The sequence below is a fragment of the Rousettus aegyptiacus genome, unplaced genomic scaffold (assembly GCF_014176215.1).
Source record: "Rousettus aegyptiacus isolate mRouAeg1 unplaced genomic scaffold, mRouAeg1.p scaffold_m13_p_4, whole genome shotgun sequence".
In the NCBI taxonomy this organism is placed as follows: domain Eukaryota; kingdom Metazoa; phylum Chordata; class Mammalia; order Chiroptera; family Pteropodidae; genus Rousettus; species Rousettus aegyptiacus.
The window spans coordinates 42,779,875-42,803,911 of NW_023416307.1; the positions used below are offsets into that span (position 1 = coordinate 42,779,875).

General features: G+C 37.1%; 2 pseudogenes; one reads left to right on the forward strand and one right to left on the reverse strand.

Moving 5' to 3' along the window:
• Nucleotides 1-319: 319 nt before the first annotated feature.
• Nucleotides 320-468, forward strand: LOC118602311 (annotated as a pseudogene).
• Nucleotides 469-20,770: 20,302 nt separating this feature from the next.
• On the reverse strand, nucleotides 20,771-20,889 carry LOC118602111 (annotated as a pseudogene).
• Between the last annotated feature and the right edge of the window lie 3,148 nt (nucleotides 20,890-24,037).

Genomic DNA, 24,037 nt, shown 5'->3' on the forward strand with positions numbered 1-24,037 from the left:
TAGTCTGAGTATTGGTATTTTTCAAAAGTTCTCCATTGATTGATTCTAAATCATCCAAAGGTGAGAACAATTCATTTAAGACCTCTTTGTTCTCTTTATAATCTTAATCACTCAGGTTTAGATTGTTCCACTTTATTAACTCTGCAAGTCTTTTTAAAAATAGAAAGATTATGAAACTCATAAGGGGTAGATGGATTAATAGACGACAGACGGATGACTGTAACTATTATATATATGCACTAGGATTGTCACAAGAATGGAGAATACAAGATGGGTAGAAGTGGCATTTCAAAGACTTATAAACAAATTACTGAGTATGGTGCTTGCTTCGGCAGCACATATACTGAAGTTGGCACGATACAGAGAGAATTTAACTTGCAAAGGGTAATGGAGATGAGGCACGCGCAAAGATTAGCATGGCCCCTGTGCAAGGATGATACGCAAATTGGTGAAGTGTTCCACATTTTTATGAGAGTTTTGGTGTCGCCCCCCCCAGCTCTTCCACTAATAAATCCCTATTTCTGTCAAAAAATAATTACTGAGTATGAAGATTGAAGGACAGGAATAAATCAAAAGTGACAGGAAGTTTTCCAGTCTAGGTGCCTAAGGAAAGGGTAACTCTAGTAGCATAAACGAGGAAACGAAACTGTGTCTTCTAATAACTCATAAAGAAATAGACTGACCCAAAATGCATATAATTTAAGATATTTCAACAGCTGCATAAACATATGAAATCACTAAACAAATGGAGTGTGAAACGCCACTACGTGCCACCTCAAATGATTTCCTTTACTCTGATATCTGTGGCACCTGCCACATAAACAAGGCGGTATCATTGGTTACTCATGGACTAAGTTTGTGGAAAGCATATGGGAAACTACAATTACAGGAGTCCTTCTCATATTAAAAAACAAAAAGGAAAGAAATTATTCTCTGAAAGTAATCTTAATGTCTACTTTTACTGCTGAACTAGAGATTGAGGCTAGCAAAGGATCTTTGTTATAACAGCTTTCCTGTCTCTTCTCTGTATGACATTTGGAGACAGCACCATTCTGAGTGTGTGGAAATAACACTATTCTGCCATGGTTATTAAAAATGGCCGAAATAGTAGCTCTTGGGAAAAATATAAGTACCCGCATTTTAGGTAAGTAATATTTACCAGCTGGGTAATTTTGTACTGTGCCAGCTTAGCTAGACAGGAATTGTTTCCAGGAAGCCCCTTTTCTATATGGCTCTAGATTAGAGATATTCTAAGGAGACATTTGTTTGTGATCAAGAAGATGAAGCAGAGCCACTGCTCTTCAAAAGTCACAGGGCGAGATGCAATGAGTGACCACGCAGAGGTGCTAGGGCTCCAGCCTGTCCTCATCTCCCCTGTTTCACATACAGCTCTTTTCCCACTGCTGGCCACGTTGACCTGTAGCCACAATAGGCCCCCTAGGGCAACAGCCTTCCACAGCCTTCTTTACTAACCCCCATCACAGTCCCTCTGGCAGCTGGTTGTGCTTGTCTAGATTTCCCTAAAATCCGACTTGTGCGACAGCGCTCATTCCCTGAGGAAGGTTGATGAAGAACTTTTCTCTGATCCTCTGACTTCTTTTTTCTGGATCTTACTTCCCAGCTCCTCCCACAACTGCGTAAGATCTAATTCTGAAGATAAATCCCTGGTACCGAAAGACTCATAGTGGTTCTGCTTCCGTGATCAGTCCTTGAATGACACACCAGCCTTTTTTCCCTCTCGTTTTACATAAGAGGAACATGTTCCATTGCTTTCAAATACAGAACCAGATGCATTAGAGCATCTCTTGAGAAAATGAGTGAAGGCTGTTCCTGCCCTACGGAGGTCAATTTAGTGAGGAACACGACATATAAAATGTATATTAATCAGTATAAAAGTGACAGGAAGTAGAAGTATGCTCAAGGGGCAGTGAGAGCAGAAAAGAAGAGTCCAGGCTGAGAGAGATAAGCAAGGTGACATGGCAGGGACCTGTCTCCTACAGCATCATTTTTCCTGGGCCAGGGCACAGTGCCTTAACAGAAAATTAGCACTCAGCAAACACATCTTGATTAAATTGAACTCAACTAAATTTGCATAAGGCATAGCCTGAAGCCCTAAGAATACTACATTAAACAAGACAAACACAGTTCATGCCTTTACTTATCTTACAATCTAGTGCAGCGGTTCACAAACCTTAGCATGCATCAGAATCTCCCAGAAGACTTGTTAAAACCTAGGTTGCCGGAGCCTTTTCTAGTTTCTCATTCAGTTTGTCTGTGGTAGGGCCATGGAATTTGAGTTTCTAATGGTTTTCTAAGAGATGCTGCTGCTGTTCGTCCAGGGACTTACTTTAAAACTGCTGATGTAACAGTTCTCAACCTGGCTATACACTAGATATAAGGGTCCCCAACACCCAGGCTGCGGACTGGTACCGGTCTGTGGCCTGTTATGAACCAGGACTCACAGCAGGAGGTGAGCAGCAGGCTAGCAAGGGAAGCTTCATCTGTATTTGCAGCTGCTCCCCAGCGCTAGCATCACTGCCTCAGCTCCACCTCAGATCCTCAGGCATTAGATTCTCATAGGAGCACTGGCCTCTGGTGCCAAAAAGGTTGGGGACCGTTACACTAGAATCACTTGGGCCACTTTTTAAAAATACCTTGCTAGGAGCATCACCTCAGACCTATTAAGTCATGTTTTAAAAGCTCTGCAGGTGGTTTTAACGTGTAGGTCAACTTCAAAACCACTGACACAAAGAATAGCAGCAGTTAGCATTTATTGCTTGCTTGCCAGACACCACCTGAAGACCCCGTACACATCCTTACATCTAATCCCACTTTACAGGTAAGAAAACTGAGGCTCAGAGAGGTGAGATGAGCTGGCCATGATTACATAGCAAGTGTTAGTAGGAGAGGAAGGATGGAACCTGGGTCTCTCTGATCACAGAGTCTACATTAGCAGACACCAATGCCTGTGCCAAATGGCCTCACAGAAACAGCATTTCTGATTTGAATATTGAATAATGAACAGAAGTTCTTCAGACAAAGAGAGGAAAGCTTTTCAGGCAAAAGGGCAAAAGTACAGGCATACCTCATTTTATTGTGCTTGGCTTTGTTGTACTTCATAGATGTTGTGTTTTTTACAAATTGAAGGCAAGACCCTCCCCCAGCAAAAAGATAACAATTTGCTTTATTGTGACACTCGCTTTATTGCAGTGGTCTGAAACCGAACCCGTGATGTCTCCAAGGCATGCCAGCACTGAGCTCTGCATCGCTGGAGGTGCTGAAGTAGAGCCTGGAAGTCAAAGGGATGGATCTCTGAGCTGGAAGGAGGGCGGGACAAGATGATAGCTGTGACCTGCCCTCCTCAAAGAGCCTACAATTCTATAATGAGACCATCTAGACCAAGAGGAAAAGGAGAAAAATATGGGCGGTAACTTACTCAGAGGTGCCTTGAAGGACTTATGAGCAGATGCTTCTTTCCTGCATTGAGTCTCTCTGTTTTGAACATCTACCAATGCTTGGTTTTGAAATTTTATCCACCCCAAAACTTTATGCTAGTTATATGTGCTAGATAAATATCAATAAATAAAAGCCAAAACATAATGACAAGCAAATGTAAGACTAAGAGTGAAGCTATTCATATTTAAATATTCTTTTTTTTTAATTAATTAATTTTTTATGGTGACGTTGGTTAACGAAATCCAATAAGTTTCAGCTGTACGTATTAACAGAAAGGCATATATATATATATATATATATATATATATATATATATATTTACACTGTGTGTTCACCTCCCATAATTAGATTTCTTTGTCACCACATATTTGACTCCCTTACCCCGACTGCCTCCCCCCTCCTCCCTTAAATATTCATTTAAATATTGAAAGTCATTATTAATTGTTTTCTAAGTTTTCCAATATGTTTATTTTTTATATACTAGTTTATAGTACACGGTTTAATGTTTAGTGTGGAAAGTTTAGGAAATACAGAATAATGTAAAGCAGTAAATAAAAACTACTGTAGTCTCACCAGCCAAAGGAAACTAGCATTGAAATTTTTGTTAAAACTTCCCAGAAATGTTGTCTCCAAATGTCTATAAGTATGCATATTCTAAAAAGGAAATCCTGCTATAAATATAATATATAATCTCTATATTTCACTCAACATACACCATGACTATTTTTAATGTTCTTAGATTTGACTCCCATAAATCCTTTCATAATTATAATAAACGTATAAATACCTTTTAATAATGGTATGCTGCTGAAAAACAACAGTGTAAGAAAATTCAGTAAGTATGGTATTTATTGTGACTGATATTATGAAAGGTGGATCCATAGGATAGGTGGAGAGCCATCTATGAGTAGCTGACTCAGAGGAGAGCCAACTATCCTTCCTTTCTGAATATGTATTTCTATTTTTGAGAGGTGATTCACCTTAAATATTTAATGCTATGCAGGTATGTGAGAATCCTTTGTGAAATCCCAGCCCCAGGAAGAAGCAAGTTTTCCCTTACTGCTGGTAAAATAAGGAATGGAATGAATGACTAGAAAGAGCCGGAACTCCCTTCCCAAGGTTATACTTTCTCCTTTATGGGGAACTGCTGCCCCCAAGAGGTGAGGCCTTCATAGGAACCTGAGGCTGCTAGGAGAAAGTGCTCTCTCTTACTGAATACATTTCCATCCTTTCTTTTCCTTTTCCAGACTACTGCATAATTTCAGTTTGCCTAAGAGTTTGCTAGTTCCTTTTATTATCTGGCTGTGATTTTTTTTCTGTTATATTAAAGTTTATATGTACCTAGGAGGATGTAGGACTTGACTCTAGCCTGTCTGAAGCCTTTGGTGGTAAAAACTTTCTCTTTCTGGGGGACTGGTATAGATATGTCACAAACCAGAAAGGACAGAAGGCTTCCTTGGAGAGGCCTTTAAATTATATAGGAAAACTCACCCATAAAGAAAATTACAAGATAAAGTCCAGTAAAATATCTCAAATTCACTGGGGCAACTCTAATTGGTTTCAAAAGACCGCTAAGGTTTTATATAAATCTAATAGAAAGAATCATAAAGATTCTCAGTAAAAATGAGACAAATCAGCCTGAAGAAAAATTCTCCTGGCTAGGAGGAAAGGTAAGTGGCATGCTGTTACTCTGTCTGTAAGTGTCCAGCAGTAAAACTATATACTCTATTGGTTCATAGAAATGCATCAAGTAGGTTAAAGTTAGTCTTCAAAAGTTTGAAACTTAAAAGGGATTTTTCCAGGTAAGGGTGATTTTAAAGTGGAAAGGTTTAAGTTGAGATGAGAGTTAAAACTATATCTGACCAAAATAAAGTAAAAACACACATGTTAAGATATAAAGATAACTAAATTATTAATAAAAATTTAAATAGTATGTCTGTTGTTTTCTAGTGCAAACACTCTCAAAAACATTTTTATGTGAGAAAAAGGAAAATTTAACTTCTATTGAAAAACCTGGTGTCCCTCTTAGTTATAAAATTAAAAACAGATAGGCAAATCTACATCAAGCCAACAATTAGGAGTTATAAAAGGGAAAGAAGATAAATGACTCAAGGAAATCCTTTTCATTTGTAAAATGATTCATTATAAAGACACAACTCTCAATTGAAAAAACTGTAAGAAATTCTTTTAACCAAGATTTATAGGATTTTCATATAATTTGTAAAATACATCAATAAAAAGTAAAGTATAAGTCACATTTATGTAATACTACTCAAATGCATTGATAAATTATTTTATATATTCTGGATGTGAAAGATAGCTATATATCTTCTCCTGGTTTTGCCATGTGATTAATAAAACTGCAAACATAGATTTTATCTAAGGTGAGAAATTTAGCATTTAAAAAATGCTAAATTAAATGAAAGTTACAAAATTCTAAACACTTGTCTAATAAATTATTATTATTTACACTAATATTTTAAAGTATATAAGCATAAATATGAGCATACAACTGATTAAGTTTTTACTTGAATGACCAATGTCATTAGAAACTGGTCTTGAAGACTTCAGACAATATTGCAACTTATGGAAACCTGTAGAGTTCTCCTACTTAACCTTTATGTGTAAGCTTATAAGATGTGATCTATGATAAAGTTTTAGAACAGTATTATATTGAATTTTAATGATGACTTGTTATATTTTTATAAAATCTCAAATTGTCTTTGGAATTTTAGACTAACAGATTAGTGAAATATACTTAGTTAATAATCAATATTTACCTGAAGACTTTTTTAAAAAATCTCAGAATTGTACCAAGAACTGTGAAGAATCCAAGACTTTAATTTCAGGCAACAAGTTAACCTTCCATGGATGCTGGCAGAAGACACAGGACGCCTGGGTCACAGACAGTATTATTCACAGCAATCTCAGCATTTCACCAGTTTCCCAAGCCCCAATTCTAACAGGATGACACAAATAGAATCAAGCGATACTTGCCTTGTACACACAGTAGATTGCATTACAGAAGAGGAAGCCTGAGTTTAAAGAACATACGTTATATAATGAACAGTAATCTTGCCTGACCCTGTGTTGGAAGGAGACATTGCTATAATGGACAGTAAATAAAACTGCCCTTTGCTCTAGAGGGAGTCATGATCTCTATTTCCCAGGGCTGTTCTTTGTATAAACATCTTTGAAAGATAGCTCAACAAAGTTAGTCATTGCTCTGCTCTTAAGAAGTGTGTAATCATGAGAAACCCATGGATGATTGTCTCCCAACACAAAGAGAAATGAAAAATAAAACACAGTTCCTACATAACACCTATGCCTATTTTTATGTATGTATTTTTATTTATATACAAATACTTTTTTCTTTCAGAATACTCAAGATGAAATATAAATATCCAATTTTGATATATTTGATGAAATTCTTTTAAAAGCTAGAGTTTTAAAACTTTAAGTATTGCTATTTAAACTTGTATGACTACATAAATAATATGTATATATCAAAACCACATTAAGGTTCATGAAATTTCAAAAATTATATATAATAGAGGAGAAATTACTTATAGTTTGGAAAAAGAAAATTGGTCTCTGGGTATATCTGCTGTCAACATGAAGCAGGGAAAAGTTCTTTGCCTAAATTATATTCTGACAATTGTCACACCTCTGGGTATGTTCTCTTACTTTTCGCAAATGTGCAGATATTTAGACTGATCCTTGTGATGCTTTTGAGTCTTCATGGTTGTACACAAATGTAAAAACAACTCAGTTTTCAGTTGCTGAAAGAATGACAATTTCCATTGTTATTTCTGTGTGACTGTTATAAAATATCAATTCTTCATTTTCAGCCACCTTTGCTATTATTCTTATCAATGGTCCAGGCTCTTAGGTCTACTTTTTCATATGTTATCCATTTCTACAATTTGACCCCAATTCAGAAGCTTTGGCCATTTACAAGGATATTATTTTCACTCCATGTCTTTGCTGCTCCCCAGAGTGACAAAGATGAGCTTGTCCCAGTCAGCACTTGCCGACAAGGAGGGGAGTCCAGGAGTGAATAGGCATGATTTATATGCTGTAGATTTTTCCGAAATTGCTTTATAGTCTTGTAAAACTCCCCTTTTTAATGAGCCCTTCAATGTCAAAAACGATATTAAGATTAAGAGACAGCATTTCTCCCCTCCTTGGGAGCCTAGTGAAGCCATTCGTGGGAGCAGTCTCTAATGATTGTGAGCACCTACTTAGGATGGTTGGACACAGTGACTATCCACAGACGACTTCTCAATGATTTATTCCCAGGTTTGAAATACTCTTGTCTGTTAACAGTAGTTGGGATACACTTTACGAGATAGATTATAGAAGAATTTTGTTTGAAATCCCTACATATATCAATGCCTCCATTGATTCATTCATCTTAAATATATCAGGGGTAATAAATGTCAAAATGGATTTTTTTCCTTTTATTTACATTTTTAATTAATTTTTTTGATTATAGTTGGTATTCAATATTATATTAGTTTCAGGTATACATAGTAATTAGATACTTACATAACTTACTGAAGCAATCACCCCAATAAGTTTAGTACCCATCTGACAACATGCACATAATGTAATGCATAGCTATTGTAATACATAGTTATTACAATATTATTAAAGAAGAAGAAGAAAAAGGAAGAAGAGGAGAAAGCGAAAAAGGAAGAAGAGGAGAAAGCGAAGGGAAGGAGATGATAGGAAAAGAAGAGGTAGAAAGGAAGGAGAGGCCAACCCGCTGGCCAAGGATTTCAAAAAAATCTGATAAGTAGCCAGAACTACTGCCCATAGTAAAGAAGCACATAGCAGTGGTTACCTCTGGGAAGAGGAGCTGCAGGGAGTGGGGTTTGAGGAAGACTCCTTTTTACCATTTGCCCTTTTGTTCTGTTGCATTTCGTACAATGTATATTATTGTGTATCGAGAAGTGAATATAATGAAACAAGCCTCTTCCAAATTACAATTTCACATACTTGACCCTTAAATTACACTTCTTACAGATATATCTGCATACATGCAAATGACGATGGTGCAAAGCTGTTCATAGCACCATTGTGTGTAATAGCAAAAGATGGGAAGTATCCAACTGCACATTGAAGGGCGTCGATGAAGTGATCTGCGTACATCCACCGAATGGAATATAACGCGGATCTAAGAAAGGACCACTGATATAGAAATGATACCTATAAAATATATTGAAGAAAAAAAGAGAGAGGGGGGTCACAGGGATGGAGAGCACAGCATAAGGAATGCAGACAGCAGTAAAGTAATGGCTATGTGTAGGGCTAGAGGGAAAGTAATCAGGGGGATCATTTCATAAAATATGTAAATGTCTAACCAATGTACTGTATACTTGAAACGAATAGAGACATAGAAATAGAGAGAGATGCAGAAAAGTGAAGTATGCTATCATTTTCTGTAAAATAGACATCAGTTCCTTGCTTATGCATTAATAAATATATCTAAAGGATACAGAAAAAAATAATATCATTGGTTGAATCTGGAGAGAATAATTAAGTGGCAGTGAAACAAAAGTAAGAGAATAACTCTCTTCACTGCATATACTTTTATACCTTTTAAACTTTAAATTTTGTAGATATATTGCCTATTCAAAAATAAAAATAAAATTTTTAGAAAAGATAATAGCGAAATGTTACCAATTTCAGAAACCACATTTGTATTCATTTTGCACACCTCCACCAAAATTCAATTAATATCGCAATAAAATCTATTTAAACTATCTCTGAAAATATTCTGAGACTGTGAGGTAGAAAGAACATGGCAACTGAACTATTCTATAGAGATAAACGAGGAAACCCAGGTAGTTTTTCATAGATTAAAACATTTTTTGATACACAAATATACATACATCAAATTGCCCTTCTTCCTATGAGTTTTTTAAAACTTTTTAAGTTGTGGCATAATTGTAAACTTACAAAGATTTGCAAAAATAATACAGATAGTTCCTGTATACCACCTTTCACCCGGCATCCTGTAATGTTAACATCTTACACAATCATAGCACAATTATAAAAACTAAGGAATTAACATTGATACAATACTATTAACTACATTACAGACTTTATTCTATGTGAATAAAGTGAGCTTTTTATTTTATTATTTCCTGTGAGCTTTTAAGTTATGTGTCAAAACCTACTTGGTTCAAAAAGCAAGCCATTAGTAAGAACGTAAACACATTATTTCTTTCTGCTATACAGCAACAATTTTTTATTTTGTCTTTGGACTTTATCACAATATTTTGTCACAAATATTTTGCAGATGTTCAAAATAGATAATATTCTGAAGATTTTTAAATTTTACATGTGTACGATGAGGCGGACCCAATCTATGCTGGAAGAAATAGGGTGCTGTGAATTGTGGGATTGGCTTCAGGGACACTTAAATTATGGCTTGAAGGAGGTGTTTATCTGTTTCATTATTTGAGCATAAGTTTCTAATAGTCAAAAAATTTACAAATTATCCACTTAGTTGAACATATTTCAATTCCATCCAAAGCGGTGGTTCTCAAAGCATGGTCTTCAGACCAGCAGTATCAGCATTATCTGGGCAACTATTAGAAATGCAAACTTCCAGCAGTCTGTGTTTTCGCAAGCCCTGATTGATTCTGAAGGCTAAACTTTAAGGATCTCCAACTAAAAGAATTATTTTGATGACTAAAGGGACGGTGGCTGAGGAGGCAGGGACTAATAGAGAAAGGGTAATTCCCAGGGTGACGACATTTAAATGGCCTGTTTCTTAAGAGGAAGATCTTGTTTCAAAACTTTTTCTTGATTTCTCAGATATTAGATTGTACTTTGTTTCTCCTAAGTACATACTTGTTTTTGCTATACATCAAGGTTTAGCCTTGGCCACCTTTGACTTGAGTGAATGGGTTCCAGAGACTACAAAATGATTACCATAGAACTTCTTTATTGGTAGATAACCTCTCTACTAGAAACCAATTTGACCGCTTTCTCTCATAAGGAAATGAGTACAGGCAACCCTGGCTTTGCATAGTTTTGACGCGAACAAATTTCAGTCTAGTAAAATTGAGACCAGTCCCCCAACAACACAGTGCAAATTTCAGTTACCACAGTTTATTACCTGTGAGCTATTATATAGTTCAAATTTCACTATCTTCAAAGCACCAGAAAAATAACAGATGTGCATCATGATCAGTGGCCAATCACATCAATTCTTTCCAAGTCTATTGGTATTTAGTCACTGTGCATCTGTTATTTCATTCACACAGTCTGGCAAAGTCTGCAGTTGCCTCTTTGTCTCCCGGTGATAAACTCACATGCCATTTTATTAAAATGGGTGATCAGAAGAGGGAATTGTCCAATGAAGATGGAAGTACAGCAAAGAAAAGAAAAGTGACATTGCTAGAAGTGAAACTGGATGGATGGATGTCAATAAAGCTGCAACTCTCGAGACTCTAGGTATGTAGATGAGAATTTTTGTGAAGGTGAATTTACCAACATAAATGAGGAAAGTGGTTGTGACACAACAGGTGAGCACGTCCCTGGGGAAGTGATTTCTGTAAAAACCTTGGTCCTAAAGGAGCCCTCAGAGATATTTCATAACATTGTAATCACAAAAGATAAAATCTCGTAAGCAAAAATATGTCAAATTGTACTCCCTTGAGAGCTGGGACCTATTATATGAATGGATTGGTAGACTTTCAGGAAATTAGGGCCTGAAAAATTGTTTAATGAGTTGGAAGTATGTTAGTTCAGAGACTGTAGTCATGTCTTAAATAAGTTGCCTTTATCCTTTTAAGTTTTATTTCTTGCTGGTTGTCATTCTTTGTGAGTTACTGGTCTGGTAATAATATTTAAATTATTGTCCCTTTTTTTCTGAAATATTTAAGTATTTGTACATTTTCTTTATTAAACTGAAAAAGGATTTTTGGCTCTTCTCCCATGTTTATTGTGGTTAAAAGGAAGGAAGGGGAGGAGAAAAAAGAGAGGACAAGAGAGGGGAGAGAAGAGGAAACAAAGACCAAAGATGGAAGGAGAGGAGGAGTTCTGTTCACTCGCCCATCCCCCTTCCAAATTGGTCTTCTTTGTATAGTGTCTCATTCGTTTCTTAGAAATTCAGTTATTCTATGTCTTAGTCATTTTGAACGTTGTTTCATGTTCTCTTTCAGATTGTCTCTCTATTATCTGTAGTTCAATGACGCTGAATCCTGCTGCTTGTTGTAAATACTGGCTCTCATGCATGGTGAATTGTTTCCATGTATGTTTTGATTATGAGCTTATCTGTAGCAGGGCTTGCTTTTTCCTGAGAGAACCCATTGTGCCCCGGGTATAAAAGAGCTCTGGGAGATCCGTTCTGTTGACTTCTGCCATGAGTCTTGGGATGTCACTGTGCTTGGACACATTGTTATGTTAAGCTCTCAGCTTGGGGTTTGTGGGACTTAATTGATAAAATAAATTTCAACTCTAAACTTCAATGAGGAACAGGACTTCAAGTTGTTAACAATAGGGAAACTGGCCAAGGGGTAAATCCAGGAACTTCATGTACTATCTTTGCAACTTTTCTATAAATCTAAAATAAATCTAAAATAAAAAGTAGACTTTTAAAAAATGAAGCCTCTAGGTTACTAAAATCAGTTAAATCTTTAGGTAACCATAGAGTCACCCTGTATGCTTTCTGGTCCTATTTTGACCTTCATTATGGGTATCTGCAATATCCCTTTTTCTTTGCAAGTTCAGCTATGGATTTAAAATAAGTTTTGTTACAATTTATGTAGCATTTCTGGGCATATTATAGATGGATCTTCAGATCCTATCAGTCCACTACACATGGAACATTAATTCTCCATTTTCTTTTTAATCCGCACAAATCAAGCTTTCATCCCTACCACTTAAATTGCTGCAATCAGCATGACCAATAAAATTCACCTTGCAAACCCAGTAGTCAATTCTTAATAGTCATCTACTCAGTCTTTCGTTAGCATTTGAACAGTTGAGCATGCCTTCCTTGAATCCCTTTATTCTCTTGGTTTGTTACTTGCACCTCTTTTTAGTCCTTCATTGGCCTCTCCTCAGACTTTTCTATGGACTCTCACTACTTTGCTGACCTTTAAGTGTTGACTCTTTTGTCTGCCACCAGGCTCTTATAATTCTACAGTCACTCCCTAGGTAATATTGTCCAGTCCAATGATTTAAAATGTCATACATATGCCCGTAACTTCCAAATTGAGATATAACAACCTAATTTCTTTTCCCCCAACCTCCCTGGGACCCTAGACTCATATATACAACTGCCTATGCGATGTCCCTACTTGAATGTTAAACTTAATATGATACAAACAGAACTCTGGTTGGTGCCAACAACAACAGAATAGGTTGTCTGGTATATGCCTGTGGTAGGCCTTGGCCAGGACTGGTGATGTGGCAGCAAATAGAACAGAAAAGTAAACCACTATGGCATAGCAAAATCCTCTTTATGGGTTTGTAGGTAGACCTTTTACTATAAATGTTGCCTCTCCTAAAGTCTAACAGTGTGAGACGGTAAGACCACAGTTCTCTACATTGACCACCAAATTTCAAGTACAGCTTTATAAGGAGCCTCGATCCAGAGATCTACTATTTCACTGTCTTTGGAGAATAAATCTTGAGACTAGCCGGAGCAAAGGAGGGAAAGATGTTTAACTTCATGGAGCAGGACAGGAACTCCTGAAGACTGCTCTTTTTTTTTTTCTTTTCTCATTTAATTTCACATTTATTCTTATTACATTGGACTGGGAAAGGAAGAGCCTTATTCCTGAATCAGACTCAGAGGAGGTCAATGGCTGCTGGAAGCTGGGGGCTGCTAGTAAAAAGGCAGGAGACCCTGGATAATTGCTTTTGACCATAAGTGATTCTTCTTCCTCACCTCTTCACATTCAAAGAATTCCCATTCTGCTGGGAAATTCTGGATTTCCTGGTCTCTCTAAGGTTTTATTAACTGGCCTGTGGGCTTTTTTCATCCCTGGGTTTATTTTTTCTCCTGTACTCCCTAGGGGTTTCTAGTAATTTCAGCCTAAAGTGTCACTTTCTCCATCTTTATTCCTGAGTTTTCTCTGCAGCCACAGGGTTCCAATCAAGGCAGGCAACGAGCTGGCAATTACTCTGCCCTACTGGAATTCAGCAGGGTCTGGAGGTGCCTCTCTGCTCTGGCAGTTTCAAATTGCTTTTTCAACAGATTTTCTACCAGTGTTTCTGGGTTAGCCTCACATTCCCATGTCCAAAGGGACATGGTGCTATGAGTCCTTGAGTCTCTTGGACTGGGAAATTATAAAGGAGGTTGTTAATCAGCTTTTCCCCACTCCGCCTTTAGGACTAAGCTTTCTCCCATCTGCTAGTTTTGTCACCATTTTCCCATTTGCTTTCCAATTTAAGAAGCTTCGTGAGCTGTTGTCTCTTTTCCAATTTTCTTCAGTGTTTAAGTCATTTTAACAAGACTTTTATCATTGTTTTAGTGAGTTTTCAAGAGAGGGCAGAGGTTAAATATCAATCTTCTCACTTTAATCCAAAATCAAGACTTTAAAAATAAGGATAAAAATCCCTGTTTGATGGGGGAGGGCAGGGTGGAGTAAAGGTGGGGCTTCTGATGTCGTTGGGAACCTAAAGCCTCCCCCTAGAGCCACGAGCCACTCAGAGTTCCCTGGGAAGTTTTGAAACCTCAATTCACGCAGTTAGCATAGCATCATTAAGGGGAACACTCATCCCAGTTCACTCAAGTGAAGGTTTCAAACACAAGTATCTTGTGATAAAATATTTATCTTGATACAGTCCAACCCCCTCCACATTTTTTTACTTTTAGGAACCAGGGTCACTGCAAAGTAGGAAGGCAACCAAAGTTGAAGAATACATGCCCTAAATGAAAATTTAGTAATTATGCCTCAATCTGTACCTGTGGTGGCTGAAAAATTGACACTTACTGGAAATTACTGTTTAACTATCGCTATGGACACGCAGGCCTTTGATTATAGAAACATAACATTCTAAACAAGCTTTCTGCTTCTGTAACCCTGCTTACACACCTGACCTGTGAGTTGACAGGTAGTGAATAGAAGAAAGATAGCCCTTTGTGTTTAGACAGAATGAAGAATGGGATTTGGGGCTTGAAAACCCTGTACCTCTACATTTCGGGGCTACTTAATTTGGGGTCTGCGTAGCCCTGGCAGACCCAGCTGGCTGAATAAAGAGTGTTTCCTATAACTCACTTAGTTCCAGGGGTCCGTGTGTCTTTCAGGGGCTGGCGGCTACAACATACCCTGTTGTATCTCTATCCGTCAGTGATTCCCACCATCCACAAGTCTACAAACCTCTGTCTTATCAGACAACCTTCGATCTGATTAATCCAAATTTATATAGAAATGAATATACTAACTGTACCTCTTAACCTTGGAAACCTCATTTATTTTATGAGATAGATTTTCTTTGCATTATTTACTTTAGTGAGTCTAACAGATTCAGCAGGTAAACCCAAGCAAGAGATAGGCAGGAAAGACAGGAAGCTTCCCATTGAAAGCAGCAAAGGATCTTCTGCCTTTCACTTCTTTTGGCCTATCAGGGAGTTCAGTCCAGAGCAGCTGGAGAAAGTTTGACAGCTGCGTTTATCATAGCATCACGTTGTTCAAGAATCACATTTTGAAGTGTGTTTAGATTTAAATGTATCAGAATCATCATTTTATTTTACTTTCACAACCAGCAAAAAGACAGCTAGACACAAAGTCTGAGGTCTTTTGATGGGCTAATTGAGGAGACCTCAGGTTATATAGAAAGATAGGTCGTATCAGGAGATTGGTTTGACTGCAATTTAAGCAAATGCCATTTCCTGCTATAAATATACTCTGAAGATTAACGAAATACTGCAAAGTTGTATTTGCTTGCAATAGAAAGGAGATTAATAGCTCAGAAAAAAGCATGTAAGTAGTGGCAGACATCTCAGGAAATTTGTTGGTGTTTCTTATTGAACCAAACAAGAGACAGAGTCTTATAAATTACAATTAAATAAGACTTTTTCTCCTCTAGTCTGGTCTCCTTACTGTTGATATCACCAGCTCGTACATATTCTTGATTTTGGACTCCTTCACTTAATGTGGAGAACAATGACCAACCTAATACTTTGAAGTTTTCAAGTACTTGACATATAGGTTTTTTGCCCCAAAAGCTTATTAAATAATTGTAACCTCTCTAATTTTATTTAGATAAAATATAAGTGTAAAAATTTAAAGCTACTTTCAAAAGGGTTTTAAAGGACAAAAATAAAAAATAAAAAACAGAAGATTTCAGCAAGGATGCACTACCCTTTGACTGTCTGCTCCTTTTAGGAACTTCTCAGAGAACACCAACTACTTAGTTATGCCTTGCCTTCACCTTTCAGTGGGAGCCAGGAAGATGGCAGAGTGGCTGTGCTAGGAGGTATTTTGTTATCATTAAACCGATTGTGATCATAAATAATTTTCACCAGAAGCAACTGACAATTAATATTTATCTGACTAGTCACAGACCTCAGAGACCTATCATTCAGAATCTGAAACTGGAAACCAAGATGTAATTTGCCTCTGCCCTGGTCTGGCTAATGGCTACTGATTTCGGTAAGACTGCAATCTGTTGACACCAGTGTGCCCCAGATGGTCAGAAAATTTCAGATGACTACATAGACCCAAAGTATTTATTTTGATAGTTATGTAGTTATTATAACCACTATTAAGAAAAAAAAAAAACTAAACAAAGTAAGCCTGTGATTTCACTCAAAGTAAATGCAAATTGACTTCTAAAAAAATTAGGTGAATATTTCAAATGGTACTCAAGTATGGCAAAATCATGAAGCCTGAATAATTGAAAAATGGCTTGATTTACACGAAGGAAATAAGGTCTGTAAACTGCTGCTTCACTTCTATATCTACTGCACCCCAGCCTCCGGATCTAAGAACCACCACCACCCAAACCACGCTCCAAGCTCAGCTTCAAGTTTGGACAAATTTCACCATGCAAAATTCACAAATAACATTGACAGAAAAAAACAATACCAAAGCAACTGTGGTGTCAGTGGACAGGAAGAAATGTCCTGCCACTCTGAGCTTCGTCGCTAAATGTAGCAGGGTTAGGAGAAATTTCATTTTTTAAATGTCTTCTTTTGTTTTAAAAGTATTGTTTGTACAATAGAAATGTTATGCTCCGACTCGTATCGCCATGAACCACCAAGAAGCCAACACCGATGCAAGAGCAAGAGGGAGTTTATTTCAGACTCGAGTCCGGACCGCAGTCCGCACACCGACAGAGCGGTGAGTAGGAGGCGGTCCTGAACATGGGGCTTCAGGGGTATTTGAAGGGAAAAATCGTAAGCATGGGGAGCGATGTCTTGGCGTTACAGGATTGGTACAACGAGCTTGTCACTTAGCAGGATTGGCTGAGTGATGGCGCCAAGGAACGAGGCGGGGAATTTGGAGAGTTATTTTCCATAGTTGCTCTGATTGGCTGAGTCTAGGGTGGGGTGATCGTCTTGCTATCTGCAGCTTTTCCGGAACTGGCCTGTGCTTAAGATGGAGTCTTATACCTAAGATGGAGTCACTTTGGTTGTTCAGAAAAAGTAAGATAAAAAAATTACAAGTAGAACTGCAATTCGTTTTGCCATCCAGGCAGTTTAAAACAGCTACTTGTTAAAAGCACCTTAAGGTGAATCATCACCATTTCAGTAAGCAAATGAAGGCCTATAAATCCAGGGGACAAAAATGGTCAAATAAGCTGAAAGGAACATTAGGATGTTCCTTTCCAAATATAAATAGCAAGGAGTAATATACTCTCTAAAAGAAATTAAAACAGACTATCAACATTACAAATCACTGAAGGAAATATATAATATTCCTTCATCTTTGTAGTCCTACTATTCATTTTTCTAGCTACTTGCTCATTCATTAAAAAATATTTGTGTGCTTATTATGTGTGTAAGGAATTACCACCAGCAATGTGAAAAATCTCATCAGTCTGACCTAAGAATAAAAGCAAATATATATATATATAAATGTATATGCATATTTTTATATATATATGTATATATATATACATATATATATATTTTTGCCATTTTTGAACCAAAATTCACAGCTTAGAAGTTTTTCTGGACCAATTCTTCTCTATTCTATTCTCAGTCTTTTTAATTATTTTATTATTTTATGCACTATTCAACAAAATTAATTAGGCATTGTAGTTTGCAGAATAAGGCCCCAAAGATATTCACATCTTAATCCCCCAAACCTGTGACTATGTTATAATCTTACATGCAAAAAGGAATTAAGAGATCTTGAGGTGGAGAGATTATTCTAAATTATCCAGGTGGGCCCACTGTAACCACAAAGTCTTTATAAGAGAAAAGGAGGAGGGTCAGATTCAGAGGAGAAGTGACCATAACAGAAGCAGAATGATATAGCCGGGAGCCAAGGCATGTGGGCAGCCTCTAGAAGCCAGAAAAGACAAAGAACAGATAAATTCTTCCCTAGAGCCTCCAGAAGGAACAAACTATCTTCTGATACTTTGATGTTAGCTTCAAATTTCAGATTTCTGACCATGTGCTGTCTTAAGCCACTCAGTTATGGTAATTAATTACAGCAATGATAGAAACTAACATAAGCCTCAAAACTTGGGCTTCATGTTGTGAAAGATACAAAAATGAAAAAAACATAATCCTGACTCTCAAGATGTTTACAATTTCGAAGAGATGAAACACATATACTAAACCATAAGGTAGAACATGATGAATATCGTAAGAGAGGTACACCAGAATGGCTGTGGGAGTCCAGGAAAAGAAATCACCTTATTTGTAGGGTAATTAGGAAGGACATAATAGAAGACAGGTTTTTGTGCTGATCCTAAGAGGATAAGATATTTCAAGAGATAAAAGAGATAGAGAAATTGGCATAAGCTTTACAAATTAAATTACATAATACATTATTCTAAAATAAACTTATTATTAGTCATTTGATAAAGAAACATCCCTATAACAAAATATAATCATGCCCTAACATATATTTTATATTAAATAAGACATGGTTAGACTTGTTTAAACCTGAAGAATAACATCCATTAGTCTGCTAGAGCTGCCATGATAGAATAACACAGACTGGGTGTCTTAAACAGCAAACATTTATTTTCTCGCTGTTCAAGAGGCTGGAAGTGCAAAATCAAGGTACCTACAGGTTTGGTTTCTTCTAAGCCCTCTCTTTTTGACTTGCAAACAAATGGCTCCTCACTGGTGTCTTCACGTTGCCTTTCCTCTGTGCTTGCACACCCCTCGTCTCTTACTCTCCTTATAAGGATGCCAGTTCTACTGCATTAGAGTCCCACCTTTGTGACCTCATTTAACTTTAATTACTTCTTTAAAGGCCCTGTCTCCAAAAACAGTCACACTGGGTATTAGGGCTTCAGTAGATGAATTCTGGGGAAAGACAGTTTAGTCCATATTATATTGTAACTATTATTTTAAAAATTACAAATGTAGTATTTGCCAATGGTATAAAAATATAAACTGAATAATACTATATCAAGTAAAATATAAAAATTTTCTTTTCTCTCATTTACCCATTCACTCTAGAATAAATCAGTTTCCTTCTAGAACTGCTTGATTGAAATAACTGTATGTTAAACACCAGAGAGCTTCCTTCCTTCCCCTCACCTTTCTCATTTTCTCTCTGTTGTAGCCGCCAGCCCCCGAAAGACACACGGACCACCAGAACTCAGTGACTTATAGGAAACACACTCTTTATTCAGCCAGCTGGGTCTGCCACGGGTACACAAATCCCAAATTAAGCAGCCCCAAAATGTAGAGGTACAGGGTTTTTAAGCCCTAAATCCCATTCTTCATTCTGTCTAAACACAAAGGTCTAATTTTCTTCTATTCATTACCTGTTGACCCACAGGTTGGGTGTGCAAGTGGGGGTACAGAAGCAGAAAGCTTATTGTTAGAATGTTATGTTCCTATGGGCGATAGCCTATATTCCCATAGCGATAGCCATGTTCCCATGGGCAATAGCCAAGTAGTAATTTCCTGCAAGTAATAAATTTCTAGCAGTCATTTTTCGGCCACCACATCTCCACCCCCAAACACACCGAGGAAGGCCGTGTGAGGACACAGTGAGGAGGTTTCCATCTGCCACCAAACGAGAGAGCTCTCACCAGGCATTGATCCCGCTGACACCCTGATCTTGGACTCCTAGTCTCCAGAACTGTGGGAATTAAATTCCTGTTGCTTAAGCCACCCAGTCTATAGTATTTTGTGTGGCAGCACAAACAGACTAAGACAAGATGGTTCTCTGCATAAAAGTATACATATATCTATTCATTTTCAACAAACAGGATATTATTAAATATAATGTTCTTCAATGAGCTTTTTCCATTTACAATAGATCTTGAAAACCTTCCCATATTGGTACATATAGATCTAGTGACTTTGTTGTTTCCACTACCATTTTATCATATCAGGATCCAATCAAGAATACCATGTTACCTTTTGCAATTATTCTCTTTATTTTTTAATTAAATTTTTAATTTTTATTTTGAGATAATTGTCGATTCACATGCAGCTATAAGATCATACATGTACTCTTTCCCCAGTTTCCCTCAGCTGTAAGTAACATCTTGGAAAACCACAGTACGTCATAACCTAGATTTTGACGGTGACATGGTTAAGATATAAATATTTCCATGACCACAAGGATGTCTCTTGTTCCTCTTTTACAGTCACACTCACTACTCTCATGCCCCCACCTTCTTCTTAACCCCTAGCAACCATTAATCAGTTCTCCATTTCTGTAATTTTGTCTTTTCAAGAATGTTATATAAATGCAATCATACAGTATGTAACGTTTTGACTTTTTTTCACTCAACATAATAGTCAAGAGATTCATCCAGATTGTGTGTGTCTCAATAAACTGATCCTTCCTTTCTATTACTGAGTAGTATTCTATTCCATAGTATAGATGTAGTACAGCTTAACCGCTTACCTATTGAAGGGCATGTGAACTGTTTACAGCTTTGGCTATTATAAATAAAGCTGCTATGACAATTCATGCACAAGTCTTTGTGTGAGCATGTCTTCATTTTTCAGATGCCCAGGAGTGAATGCCCATGAGTGAAATCGCCACATCATACGGCAGTTGCATTTTTTTTTAAAGACAAGGCAAGAGTACCTCCTTATTTTTATTTTTTATTTATTTTATTTTTGTTGACTTCACAGATTGCAAGGACTTTGTCAGCTTACAATCCCTTATTTTTTATTTTTTATCTTTTACACTTACAGTACCTGGTCTTCCTAGGTGGTCTCCCATCCAAGTACTAACCAGGCCTGACCCTACTTAACTTCCGAGATCAGATGGGATTGGGCTTGTTCAGGATGGCACAGGCATAGACGCATATTTCATTTTTTAAGAAACTGCCATACTATTTTCTAGAGTGGTTATACCATTTTACACTTCTACCAACAATGTATGAGTGATGTAGTTTCTCTGCATCCTTGTCAGAATTTTGTGTTGTCACTATATTTTATTTTAGCCATTCTAATAAAGTGATATCTCATAGTGGTTTTTATTTGCATTTCTCAAATGGCTAATAATGTTAAATATCTTTTCATTTGCTTATTTGCCATCTATATATCTTCTTCAATGAAAAGTCTTTTCATGTCTTTCGCTCATCTTCTAATAGAATTGTTTGGTTTTATGGAAAGAGAATATCTTTGTTTTTAGGATGTAACACTGAATTACTAAGAGTGAAGTGACACCACTATGTCTGTGACTTTCAGAAAGTTCAGAAAAAAAATGAGAGAATAAATGCAGTAAACTGTTAACAGTTTGCAAGTGTGACAAACATCTGGTGTTCATTGCTTTATTCTTTTCTTTAAGTCCAGAATTTGTCAAAGTGAAAAGCTGTCCCCTCCTCAGATCAGATCTACCAAATGTGGGTAAGAGGACAGAGTCCACATTCATCTACATTTCAGATAGATCTTCTCATTGGTTTTTATGCATACCCATTATAGATGACCTGAATAGAAGTATCATAATGTATTTTTATTTTAGTCTTTATAAGGGTAGAGCTAGAAAAACCTCCATATCTTGATTATATGATAGAGTTTAATAACCTTAGATTAATGGATTTAAACCCAGTACTTACATAGCTCAACAGTCCCTTTCATGGTCTTCTTCAATTTTCTTCAAGTCTATTAATATCTTCATGTAAATGGCTTTAAAAGTTATTGTGAAGAATATGGTGTTGAGTGCCACCTTCCAAATTGCTTCAGTGGACACTGCCTACATTCAAGCACAATCTAGCCTCTAATCTCCCCCAGCAACTAAATAATAAGGAGGGGAGTAGCACTACTGTCTCCATCCAGCTCAAGACAATTCTTTTATACATTTAAATTATAGAGAGACAGCATGTATCATACTGTATATTTACTAAATAATAAAGGACATCAATAAGTAATAAATGGGTTAAAGATCCAAAACACATACCTTAGCAAACTTATGCATATCAAAAGTTTACAAGACACTGCTTTAAACACACAGTTATCGCTTAAAAGCAATTGACGGACTTAATGTCAGAACCTCAAAATGGCATACAATATTCCCTGAATGATGAAACTGTGTGGTACTTTCTATAGGAAGATATCTCTACCAACAACAGAAAGCATACTCTTTTAAGGTTTTCTTCTTGTTTTGCCATGCATACTGACATATTTGTGCCAATTCCTTGATTCCTCTGGTGAATACTGGCTTACATCTACTAGATGGGTTCGGAATTGTCAGCTGAGGCTACTAAAGAGCAAAACTAAAATAGATGGCTCACATAAGAATCTGATATTTAGCCTCATCTGCAGTATAAATGGCTTCACATACTCTAGATAAGCACAGAAACATTTGTGGTTGACTCTGAAAAGGCCATCTAATTTTAGATCTCAGGTGAGTAGAAAAATGTATCTCAACCCTAAAAGAATTTGTTCTATGTTGCCATGCAAAACTTGTGTATGTTTTAGATCTTTAACTCATTTATTACTTCTTAATACTAATTAGTAAGCACAAGAAAATGTGGTGAGCACAGCATTCATTAGAAATACATTGTAGGTTTGCATGCAATTTGGAATCTGGATTTTGAGTCTAGATTTTTACTAAATTTTGGATTATGGCACTTTAGGCTAAAGCAGAGTTTGGCCCTTGATGATTTCCTCTTAAGAGACTCTGGAAATCCCCCACAGCATGTAGCAGTAGTGCTAAACCTAAAGACAACACTCAACAATTAGGTGTAAATTGTTGATTGATTTCACCCTGTAACTGACTGATTTCATCCTAAAGACTCAAATGAGATAAAATGGTTACTTTTCTGATTTAGTATTTTCTTCAGTTTCTTAGATCTCAGTAGATTTTTAAGTAGATTTTGGATGAGCCAGTAAGGATCTCTGACTTCCATTCTCAGAAAATGTCTGGCATTTCCTCAAATCTAGATTTCAGTATTACAGGGGGATAGATAGCATCACTAGACTGAGGACCAGGTCCACTTTGTTATCCTGGTGTTAGTTTTTGTCACAGTTCCTGGCAAAATAATTTTTAAATAAATAAATAAATGGTTTTAAAAAGACGTTATTTTAGAACCAACTATCGTATCAAACATGACATACAAATATAGAAAATTAGGAGTCAGTTTTTCTAGTTTTCAGACTTTAGGTTACTCTTCTGAATTACTGAGAAAACGTTTTCCTATTTGTGATATCTTGCACTATGAGTATGATTGTATTTTAAAGTTAAATGACTATATTATTTTGTTTTTACCAGTGGGCCTGGGATAGGGTTACAACTGAAAGCCTCTGGAGCTTAAAGAATTACCCAGTTTCCTCAAGGAGCAAGGGTTGTATTGCTCTCAATTTCAATAAATCATTCATTACGTATAATGAATGATTTTTTTTTTTTTAAATGACCAATATAGACCGGGATCAGCCTCAAAGCAGCATGGAACTGTAGCTGTCACATGTATCCATTTAAATTCCTGCGTTACGAGGAAAATTGCTACTCCTCAGCTATTATAACTTTGCAAAAGCTTACAATGGTTTTGTCAGTCATTCTCACACCTATTAAAATTATTAGCATTATTTTAAAGAGAGCGAGAGAAGACCAGAAGCAGCGTGGTAAGAACGGAATTGGCTACTCCAGAGACATTTGCAAATGACACTACACGCCTTTTTCTCGCCCTGCACAATGTACGGTAAACCGGGTTTCCTGGGATGTGCTGGGTGGCCGACATTTTCCCTAGCAAGAGTTTTACGCTTTTAAGATCTGAATGGATGTTAAAAGCTCGGGCTAAAGGCCAGGCGGCTCTTTATTGTCAAATCAAATAGCCTTTCCCCACCGCTATTTAATCGGGCGGAACAACCTGATTCCCCCTGCAGTGCAGAACGTGGGCGTGCCTGCCTCTCCGGCACCAAGCACAAGCGGCGAAAGATGAGCTCGGTCCCGCTTGCCCCCGGGCGAGCCCGGGGCGGCCAGCGAGCAGCGGTGCTCAGGCTCCCGCCTCC